Here is a 12,210-nt window from a genome sequence, read left to right on the forward strand (position 1 = left end):
TAAAGCCTGACATATGAAATAATAGTCTGAATTTTTTTTTTTTTTTTTGGAGACAGTTTATTAAACCTTTAGAAAAAATATAAAAGACCATGTAAATATGTTTGCATGTTTGTCTTGTATCATATGATACACCAGACTTTAATGACTTGTATAGAATTATATATTAGCTCATACTCATACTTGTGGAAAAATAATTGGGGAAATAATGTGAGGGAAATAATGTAATTTGGTACAGATGTTATTTATATTGCCAACAAGTAAGATGAAATTCTGAAAGGTTATAATATAAAACATTGAGATTTTTATAAAACAGGCTTAAATAAAGTACATGTATATTACCACATCATATATTAGTGGTCCCTGTCACATGTCAGCGTTTGTTTGGACTTTCAGTTCGAGTTTTGCTTGGTTCCTATTTGCCTTTCTATGGTTACTGTCATTATCAGTTCAGTTGTGTCACCTGTTTAGTCATCATCGTCATTAGTGGTCGACCGATATATCGCCAAGGCCGATATAGGCAGATATTTGGCACTTTTAAAATATCGGCATCGGCCGATAAGTTTTTCTGATTGTGAAAAGTGATAAGTTGGCCGATGTGTTGGAAGCAGGACTTTTATTTTGACAGCGCTCCAGACTTTTATTTTGACGGGCGGTGCTGAGAACACCAGCGCCTGATCACACAGCGCTCACTCACATTCTCCGTCCTCATTAGTTTACAATCTCTGTCAGTCATATCTAATACTTTGTTAGACAGAACTGGTAAACAAAGAAAGTAAATGGTATGCGAAAAAGTAAAGTGTTGCTTTTATATTATTTGTAACAGAAAAGGCAAAGAATCAGGCTAAAATACTTTCTCATTTACTCGTCAACATTCAGCAAACGCGCATCTACATCATTTAAACAAATCTCTGAATATCTAATAAACATTTAATATCACAAACCTTGCAGATTTAATGGAATCCAGCTGTGATATCTTGTAAGGTGTGCATTTGTAGCCTGATAAACGTGTGACTGCGAGTGACGGTCGAGTGAAGTGAGTGAATGCGAACAGAAGATCAGCTTCACAGGAGACGTGATCGAAAAACTTTAAATCCTTAATTTTAAAATATGCTGTGCTATATCCAGTTGGCCACTGTGTCATATTCATATTGTTTTCACTGTGTGCTGTATGCAATATTAGCGTTACCTTGTCTTTATTTGAAAAAAATATGATTACCAGTGCGCACGATATTACCAGATTACTGAGTGCCCTGTTACAGTGTTTGCTTCCTTTTTATTCACATATTCATATATTTTTAAACAATTACTTTATTTGTGAAAAATACTGTAATAGGATTGCAGATTCAAGAAGTTGCCATCTAAGCATGTTTATTTTAAAGATTTGTTTTCTAATTTATTTAAAATTTATAAAATATTGATTAAAATAAATATAAAGTATATAATAATAATATCGGCTTTACATCGGCTATCGGCCATCCTGCTCTCTAAGATATCAGCATCGGCATCGGCCATCAAAAAAACAATATCGGTCGACCACTAATCGTCATCTATCTCACCTGTGTTCTGTTAATCAGTGTAATGTGTGTTTGTATTTAAGTTCCATTCTGGGGTGCGTTTCCCGAAAGCATCGTTGGCCAACTATGGTTGCAAGTTCATCGCAATGTCCATTAAACTCTATTGGTAACGAGGGATCTTGCGACCATAGTTGGCTAACGATGCTTTCGGGAAACGCACCCCTATTCAGTCAGTCCTTGTCCGATCTCCGTCGTATTTAGTGTGTGTGTGAACCTTCTGCCCATATAGATATTGACATAGTTTATAAGAAAAATTATTTGTTAAAATGCAAGATTAATCTCTCATTTGAAATTGTATTAATTAGTTGATGAACATTTTAGAATATAAAATTAAGATAATTTAGGAATAAAGTCAGAAGTCTGGCATGGGCTTAATTGGTACTTTTGGCACCATTTAAGCCTGCTTGTGTTCCAAATAAGCCCACATCATCACTGATTCACAAAATATAAAAAATTAAATGATTTTAAAGAAGTAAAACATCAATATATTTATTTAGTGACAGGGAAGTATTAAAAAAAATCATTTTGCTAATGTTTGATTAGAGCCCTGGGTTTGATGGGTTGGTGTTAGTGGCCGGTGGTCTGGAGCTTTAAGTCGGCTTGATTGGAGTTGTAGCTGGAGTCAAGCTGGAAGTTTGACCGGGTGTATCTCAGGAGCCAAGCCGAGTTAGGGCTCCATACTCTGGGCTTAGGGGGGCCTCCTAGTGGGCACCCCACACAGGGAGTCTGGAGCCTTAAGCTGGCTTGGCTCCCGAGTTATGCCTGGTCAAAGGTGGAAGTTAAACTGGGTGTATCTCGGGAAGGAAGCTGAGTTGGGGCTCCAGACTCTGGGGTTTCAGAGGGTCTCCTAGTGGGCCCCCCACACCGGGAGTATGCAGCCTTAGGTCGGCTTGACTCCGAGGACTGTGGGGAAAATAGGGTCCCTCTGGGAGCTCTCCATGCCCGGAATATCAAGCCTTAACTCAGCTTGGCTCCCGAATTATGCCCAATTATACATAAAGGACTTTAGGACAAAACGGGCTCTATTTCATTTGAATGAATGTGTGTAATTTGTGTGTAAGTAAGGTAAGGTTAAAAGGTTAGTAAGATGAAAGCACACAAAGACACGTTATCATTAAACACTTTCAGAAAATGAATCAGTTTGCAATTAGAGGGATTCCTCATTGAAACACATCAGGTGGGCTTAAATGGTTCCACAGTGAGTAATGGTGAAAAAAGACAATGTTTTCCTTTAAAAATGTAAGATATGTTTACAAATACATGCATGGAGCTTAAATATACTGTGGACTAAGTATCATAGTAATTTTCATTGTGCCCACATTGAGAAATGTTAAGTTTTTTTAAGTTATGTTAAGGTTATGTTTGTAAGTTATGTTAAGGTTAGCTTGTGTTGGCTCTAGTTTGCATGCGTTTTGTGGCACTGTACCATTTAAGCCCATCTTAAAAAAAAAGTTAATTTATAAAATAAATCTTCTCTACAAAACAATTTATGATGTATTTATTAGTAAATTAATGTAAAATGAATCACAAAACATTTATTGTTTGCGGTTCACATGCTTAATTCTTTGGCAGTCTATCTTTCTGTAAGGCTAATGGTTTGACCTAGAGATTAGCTTTGAACGCAAGCTAATAAAACTCATCTTTCAATTTAAAAGAAAATGATATAAAATGATGAAGTACTATTTGTTCAAACACAAAAAACAATACATTTATCTCTTATTTTACATAATATCAATGTAATTTCCAAAGAAATGGCTGAAAATTGCAGAAATGTGTTGATTTCTGAAGGGTCCCGAAACACCAAAGTTTTTGGGTGACTTTGTGTGAGGTCACCTGAGACAGCATGCACATGGGTGGGGCTAACTCAACATTGCCAAATGTGATTGGTATGCAATAAAAAATGTCAGGGGAAGTAACAAATCACTGGATTGGTTAAAATAATAAGCAGCATAAAATATTATTTTCTCTTTTTTTAATTTGACTTCAGAGTTGAAAGTGGACTTAAAGGGTACATGGGCTTAATGGGTACACTTACCCTACCTGTATTATTTATATTGTGAGTAAATGTTTGCATTGGAACTTTAGATTCTCTTTCGTCTTCTTCTGCCTGCACCACACTGTGACAGTCCCTCTGTATCTCCTAGTAATTAGACATTTTAAATGCTTATTTTTATCAGTAATTCTGTAGTTTAATGTAATAATAATGTAAGGTAATATGTAGATTGAGAGATTTACAAATAAACATTTATCAAAAGCCTGTTGTATAATATGTGATGTACACATTTAAAGTTGTTTTTTCTACAAAAAAAGTTCAAAATGTTTTTTTTCAATGTTTTTTTTTATTTAGTGAATATTAAGTAAAATAAACTATAAATGTAATTTCAGTAATTCTTATGGATGCTTTTTTACTATCTTTAAATCTCTAAATGATTTCAGCCTAGGAGCCCAACTGAAATATTGAAATTTAGTGTCAAATCACTTAAAGGTGCTCTAAGCGATCCCGGGAGTCGAAACTTCTTGTTGACATTCGAATTGTTGTCAAACAAAACGGAGGCTAGCTAGACCCTCCCTCCTCCTCATCCCTCCTCCCCTCCCTTCCGACATAAAGGAAAGTCAAAGTAGTCACAAACAAAGTTAAGTTTTACTGATACTTCATTCAATGTGTAATGTCGCCAAGTTAGATAAAGGGTTTTATATATTGCAGAACAGAATGCAGAAAAAGAGAAACATTATCTTAAAATCATTTCGCCACCTGAGGTTATAACTATAGCTCCCATACAAGGACGCAATAATAGCAAGATAACGTTAGCTTCGCGTTTCCCAGTGAGCATAAACAACGGCGTCGTCGTAAACAAATTTAGTCAAAGTTGTTAATAGCCTATAAATAAACATTCAAATTCATAACAAACAGTGGATGAAAACAATCATTCACACAAATTGTCACCCTACTGTGAATTTGCTTGATCATTTACAATAGAGATTGATCGCTAGCTGCTAGAAACATAACGTTATATGTTGTATTCACCAAAGTTAACGCTGACTGCATAGTTCTAGCTAATTACATCCTTGTGTTGGTTTGGCGAACATGAACGTCAGTTTAGAAAGAAAGATGGATTTACCTGTTCTGCAAAAACAGAGCAACTGAATGTCGGATTGGAAGCCCTTCTGCCGGCGGAGTTCTCGCCACCTTTAAAAGGTTTTTCCGATGTAAATTCGGGACTTTGCACGTTCCTTATCCTTGTCCCTCTTCTTTGCAATTTGTTCATCGGAACGCCGTCTCTTTGGTCGTGTTTCGGCCATAATTCAAACTTCCCTCTTCATGCTTCTCTCTCCTCCACACGCTCCACACCCACTTCATGTGCACGCGCACTAAACCCCACCCTCAAATACTTCTTGTCGGTGATTGGCTGGAGCACTGTTTGTTGTGTTTCATGGTGCGGGTGAGCCCAGTTTGTTTTTGTTGCCGTTTGTAGAGCCTGTGGTGTCTAGAGAGACCGTGTTTTTTTACAGTGTGTTCAGGGGACAGGCAGCTAGCGGATAGTGAGGAGATGTTTGCTGTATGTGACAAAAAATGTTTTGGCCTAAAAAACGCGTGGCATCGCTTAGAGCACCTTTAAACAATATTCATGAAAAACGTTTTTTTTTTTTTTTCTCTCTCAAGTAAAGCTTTCAGGGTAATCGCCTTTTAAGACAACTGAATAAGCTTCCTTTTGTTAATTTGTGCTCAGGCCAGTAGATCTTCCAAATTCTAAGTGTAAAACAGAGTGCCAAGACACCTTATACCTTAAAAAAAAAAAAAAAAAATAATAATCAAAAAGCCCTGTACAATATAGGTGGAATTATTAAAAAAAGGCAGCAAAAATGCTTAAATGTTAAAGGGATACTCCACTTTAAAATGAAAATTCTGTCATCATATACTCACCCTTATGTTGTTTCAAACCTGTATGAATTTCTTTCTTCTGCTGAACAGAAAGGAAGATGTTTAGAAGAATATCAGTAACCAGACAGTTATTTTGGTTGCCTATTGTAGACGTGTTGCAGGTCAGAATTCGTTCATTCTTTTATGCTTAATGTCAAGCTAAGGAATACACTTGGAATACCCTTGGCGACCTCTTAGGGTGTACTCACACTAGGCACGGTTGCCATGAACCGGGCCCGAGTACGATTGTCCCCCCTCCCCACTCCCCCTCTGGCCTGCACTCACATAGGGTTTCAGCATTCGTGCCGGAGCACGCTTACGTCATTATGGTGCAACGGTTTCGGGATAAACAGGAAGAGCGGCGCTCTCACTGAACACAATGGAGTCTATCGCTCTGTTTACTTTGTGGATAATTTTGAGTCGTTTGGTCCACAGCCCTCTCACAGCCTGTTGTTAAACAGATCTATCGCCTTTGTGGCTCGAAAATTTTCACGTAATCGTGCTGCTCGTATGAGGAGGTTTGCAAGGTACCAGCTGAAGTGCAGCAAGGACTTTGCAGCTTTGATTACGGACTACAGTTCCAGACGTCACGCGTCCTGTTCCGTGCTCCAGCACGGTTAGCGCTCACACTGCATGCGAACCGCGCCCGAGTCCAACTGAACCGTGCTCTGGTCCACCTCTTCCAAGCGGGCCAGGGCCGGCTAATCGAGCCGCGCCCGGGCACGGTTCGGAGCACTCACACTAGTCAAACGAACCGCGCTTTGGTGGTCAAACGCACTCGGGCACGGTTCAAACTGGCTAGTGTGAGTACACCCTTAGAGTGCTCTGGTTGGACGACAGCACTCACTGAAGCAGAAGTAGCATCTTCTAGAAAGGCTGACTGATTTCTGAAAGCAGCACAGTCATGGAGACCAAGACACTCTACTGTCACTTCAAAATCTACAGTCGGAGAAATGACATGCTCTCACTTGGAGAAATGACATGCTGAAGAAGAGTCACACTTTCATGTATTGGGATCTAATACTAAGTTACCCTCAAGTCTTTGCCCAGCACTATCAAGGATGAGTTTGAAAATCATTCACACTGGGTTCTCTCAAAGACATACAACAAGTTCTCTGCAATACCTTTCGACCAAGGTCATGAACAAGAGAATAAGATTGTGAAAGGTTGCGGTGGTGCAGTTGGTCTCACAGAAAACCCAAATGCTTTCAGACGATGGATAATCTCTGGACCAGAGTTGGGAAGATTGCTGAAAGAATTTGAAGAGGACTTTCTTCCTGAAAATACATACATACATATATCTTCCTCCAGCTCTTCGGGGGGACACCGAGGCATTCCCAGGCCAGCTGGGAGACATAGTCCCTCCAGAGTGTCATAGGTCTTCCCCAGGGCCTCCTCCCGGTGGGACGCGCCTGGGAAGGCATCCAGGAGGCATCCGGAACAGATGCCCGAGCCACCTCAGCTGACCCCTCTTGATGTGGAGGAGCAGCGGCTCTACTCTGAGCTCCTCCCGAGTGACCGAGCTTCTCACCCTATCTCTAAGGGATCGCCCAGCCACCCTGCGGAGAAAGCTCATTTCGGCCGCCTGTATCCGGGATCTTGTCCTTTCGGTCATGACCCACAGCTCATGACCATAGGTGAGAGTAGGAACGTAGATTGACCGGTAAATCGAGAGCTTCGCCTTGCGGCTCAGCTCTTTCTTCACCACGACAGACTGGTACATCGACCGCATTACTGCAGAAGCTGCACCGATCCATCTGTCAATCTCCCGTTCCATCCTTCCCTCACTCGTGAACAAGACCCCAAGATTCCTAAACTCCAATCACCCTGGTCTGCCAGTCCAAAGGTACTGTCCCCGACCGCCACGCGATGCTGCAGAGGCGTGTCAGCCAAGACAGCCCCATAACATCCAGAGACTTGAGGTACTCAGGGCGGTACTCAGGTATCTCATCCACCCCCGGTACCTTGCCACCGAGGAGCTTCTTAACTACCTCGGAGACTTCAGCTTGGGTGATGGACGAGTCCACCTCCGAGCCCCCAGCCTCTGCTTCCTCAATGGAAGACGTGTCTTTCTTCCTGAAAATGACATAGATTATCCTAAAAACTTCCAGCATCATGAACAGTGTCTTTCCACACAGAAGAAATTTCAAACACATGTAGCCAACCTGTCTTAAACTATTAAAAGAATGGGCAACTTGGATGATTTTAAAGATCTAGTCACTCAGTTTTAGATCAAAAACTGTCCATGTGCGTACTGTGGGCACTGATGTCATTGTGATTCTTGAAGGTCTATTCCATGATTTACTTGTGATTCAACCTTTGACTGACATCTGGGTGGCTTTTGGCATGGGCAAAAAGTACATATTTTACCATATCAATAGCATATGTAAAAGTCTGGGTAAGGACAAGTTTCAAGCACTGTTGATGTTCCATGCCTATTCAGGGTGTGATACAACATCTGCTTTCATTGGGAAGGGTAAGAAGTCAGTTTGGCGGGCCTGGCAAGCCTATGATAAAGCCACTGAAGTATTTGCTTCCCTTGCCAGAAATCTATTCCAAAAATTAGATGCTGCTTCATGGCAGTTCCAAAAGCTTGAGAGACTGACTGTCATCTTACATTTACATTTAGTCATTTAGCAGACGCTTTTGTCCAAAGCGACTTACAAATTAGGACTTAATTAAGCGAGTCATCGTGAAGAGGCAAAAAACAACGCAAGAGGTGCTCAAAATACGAAATTCAGTTATTGTTCAGAGTAGCATAAGTGAGGACATAAAGGAAAAGGAAAGGTAGGATATAAAGGAAGTTTTTTTTATGAGGTTAAGTGCTCACAGAAGAGAAGGGTTTTCAGTTGTCTTTTGAATGTTGTCAGGGATTCTGCTTTCCGGATGAGGGTGGGGACAGTGTTCCACCAGCATGGAACTGTGAATGAGAATGTTCTGGAAAGTTATTTTGTGGCTTTCTGTGATGGAACCACGAGACGTTGCTCGTTGACCGATCGTAGGTTTCTGGTAGGGATGTAGACTTGTAGGAGTGATGAAAGTAGGAGGGCGCTGAGCCTGTGATAGATCTGTAAGCAAGCGTCAATGCCTTGAACTTTATGCGAGCAGCGAGAGGTAGCCAGTGTAAAGTGATGAAGAGAGGAGTGACGTGGGCCCTTTTGGGCTCGTTGAAGACAAGACAAGTTGCAGCATTCTGAATCATTTGTAGAGGTTTAGTTGCACATGATGGGAGTCCAGCCAGAAGAGCATTGCAGTAGTCAAGCCTAGAGATGACCAGGGCCTGGACGAGAAGTTGTTAGGACATGCTCAGTTAGGAAAGGCCTGATCTTCCTGATGTTGTGCAGTGCAAACCTGCATGATCGAGCTGTCTTTGAAATGTGATCTGTGAAGGTCAGCTGGTCATCCAATATCACTCCAAGATTTCTGACCGACCTTGATGGGGTGATTGATGATGATTCTAGCTGGATAGTGAAGTTGTGCTGTAGAGATGGATTGGCAGGGAGGACGAGAAGCTCAGTCTTTGCCAGGTTGAGCTGCAGGTGATGTTCCTTTATCCATGTCGAGATGTCCGCCAGACAGCTTGAGATCCGTGCAGCTACTCTGGGATCATCTGGTTGAAATGAGAGGAAGAGCTGTGTGTCATCAGCATAGCAGTGGTAGGAGAAACCATGTGCCTGTATGATGTGTCCCAGTGATGTGGTGTAGATGGAGAAGAGCAAGGGTCCAAGAACTGAACCCTGAGGAACCCCTGTGGTCAGCTGATGTGCTTTGGATACCTCGCCTCTCCATGCAACCCTGAAGGACCTACCTGTGAGATAGGACTCAAACCAGTGGAGAGGAGTACCTGTGATGCTCAGTGATGAGAGGGTGGACACAAGGATCTGATGATTCACAGTATCGAAGGCAGCAGACAGATCCAGGAGAATGAGAACTGAGGACTTGGAAGCAGCTTTTGCGATCCGTAGGGCTTCTGTGACCGACATAGTGCAGTCTCAGTTGAGTGCCCTTTCTTGAAGCCAGATTGGTTGACATCCAGATGGTTGTTCAGAGACATCTTGTATGACAAGTCCAGTCCTTCAAGCTCCATTGTCCAGAAGAGGAAAGAACTCTTCTGCTATGGGAGTAGGACAATGGAGAAACTGCCACCCACCCAAGATACTCTACTGAAGCACATCAGACGGGCAGTTTATCAGACTGGATTCTGGGCGACCAGCACACTCTCACAGCAAGGTATTCCTTCTCCAAGGGACTATAGATGGACCAAGGAATCAGGGTCTTGGGAACCAGTTTGGATGACACTTCCAGAAGTCCCCACAGCCTATAGGGAACTTATCAAATTTTGCTGTAAGGGGGATTGATCCACCTGCAAAAGTCTAGACTGCTTACCTCTTTGCAAATGCAACTGTAACGACTCATAATTATCAATTACAGGGCCAATAAACACCATATTGTTAATACTTAAACGTATATTGAAGCTTTAGTCATGTAAAAGTTCATAAACATAAATAAACATATCAAAATGTAAACTTTGGGATTCATTTGAATATTTTATCTTGTGCAGGAACTTGAAAATCTCTGTGTTTTTAAGCATATTTCATAGATAATGATATACTTCTAATATGACATGTTACAACATTTATTTCCAAGGGCTCCTAGGCCAAAATTACACTATAGACCCTAAGGAAACACCATGCAAAATTTGGTGCTTTTATCACCTTGGTAACGGTATTTTCACTACGCCACCGGACTAGTGGGCGATATGGCAAAAATATCATATCACGATTTTTTTCTGGAAAATCACGATTCACGATTTTATCACGATTCTTTTTATGTTGGTTTTACTATTTTGTGACTTAGCATTACAGCCAGTCTAATGTCACTATTTTAAAAACAAAACCTTAGGTAAAAAAAAAAAAAAAAAAAAATGGCAGACAGGGGAGAAGATAAAAATATTTGTCATTATTTTCTTTGTTATTAAATATTAAGATCAAAGATATACATTATACATACACAACTTAATATACAAATTAAATAGGCTAAACAGTGCTTTATGTTTTCAGCTACAGTAGGTGTATTTAACAGTAGCATTGAAGAAAGTAATTAAATGAACAAATATGAAAATAAAACAAAACAGACTTCACTGTATATATTATACATTGATACTTATTAAAGCTACTATTAAAGTTATCAGTCAAGGGCAGTGAGTGATTTTCTCTTTGCATTGTGTTGTTTTATTAACATTAAAGGGATAGTTCTCCTAAAAATTCAAATTATCATAATTTACTCTCTCAAGTTGTTTTAAACTCGAATAAGTTCCTTTATTCTGTTGAAAATAAAAGTTATTTGGAAGGATGTGGGTAACCAAACAGTTGATGTACCCAGTGACTTCCATAGTATATTTTTCTCCTATGGAAGTCAATGGGGACCAGCTACTGTTTGGATAGCCACATTCTTCAAAATATTAATATTAGAAACATATTAGAAAATATTAGAAGGAAATGAATACAGGTTTGGAATAACATTAGAGTGCGTAAATGATGAGATCATTTTTATTTTTGGGTGAACTATCCCTTTAAGGACAAGCGGCAGCGTGTTTACTATTACTACTGTCTCTTTAAGAGTTGCGCGCGACGCGTCTAATATACACGCATTTGACAAGCAGATTTTCTCTCAATTTTCTCAAGTTTGCTTTCACTTTAGACATAACCGACTTTGTTTATGTAAACCTTGTGTGTATTTAACAGTATAAGCACAATAAGACTCGAACGATAACTTAGTCCAGTATCCAGGCGCTGGTAGACAGGCTTTTAGTGCACGTGAGCTTAACATGTATGCGCTGAGAAACGCACACGTTAGAACAGTGCATCAGCATGCGAATTAAATGTTTAACCGACAAGGCATTAAAACACATGCAAATTGTGAACTTTTGTGAACTGCAGTGTCCTGTTCCGCTGCTTTAAGATTTTATGTGAATATATGTCGCGTTGTTCAGTATGTTGGGACAGAGGCGCCAGAACAGATATAATGCACGATTCTACGATATTTCTTCAAAAGCAGATCGTGGAGACATTTTAATTGTCCACGATCAAAAATCGTCATATCACACACCCCTATCTTAGGTTTAAGTAATCTTAGCTTTACTTAAATCATTAAAGATTTTATAACAAAAAGATATGTACATGTGAATGAAGGCATTTTTAGAATTATAGTGAAAGGCCTTTAACTTGCCATAAAACTGTGAACTGTCTCATCTAATAGTGTCAGTGCAATCAAGTTAAGTCAATAATATTGTTGAATTTTAACCCCCTGAGGTCGGCTATCGCGCCGGCGCGATAGGCTCGTTTTTTTTCGTATGAGTGCAAAAAAAAAATAAAAAAAAAATATTACTTTTTATCTTATATGCTTGTGTTATACATCAATCGATCCTGTTTAGTGTGTATTTTTTTTGTGTATGCTCATAATAAAAACAAAGTGTTGTGCTTTTCGCCAAATAAAGAAAAATAAACATGATGCGAGTTCTGCCTACTCTCCGTCAGTGAAGTCAATTCTGAAACGCGTCCGAAAATGAACTGTAACTCAGCGAATACTCAGTCAAACAGGCATACAGTCACACAGGCATGAAGCTTGAATTATCTTCTTTCAAATGAAGTAATTTTTATAAAAAACAAATATTCACAGTTTATATAATATGTATGTAAAGAGAGAGATGTCAGTCGT

General features: G+C 39.9%; 1 protein-coding gene across 1 annotated transcript in view; it reads left to right on the top strand.

Annotated features, from left to right (window-relative positions):
* The window catches only part of LOC307159631 (uncharacterized protein), a 732,752-nt gene that overhangs the window by 176,647 nt on the left and 543,895 nt on the right, over positions 1-12,210 (top strand). The window lies entirely within an intron of this gene.

The sequence above is a fragment of the Squalius cephalus genome (genome assembly GCF_949319135.1).
Source record: "Squalius cephalus genome assembly, chromosome: 1".
Lineage (NCBI taxonomy): Eukaryota > Metazoa > Chordata > Actinopteri > Cypriniformes > Leuciscidae > Squalius > Squalius cephalus.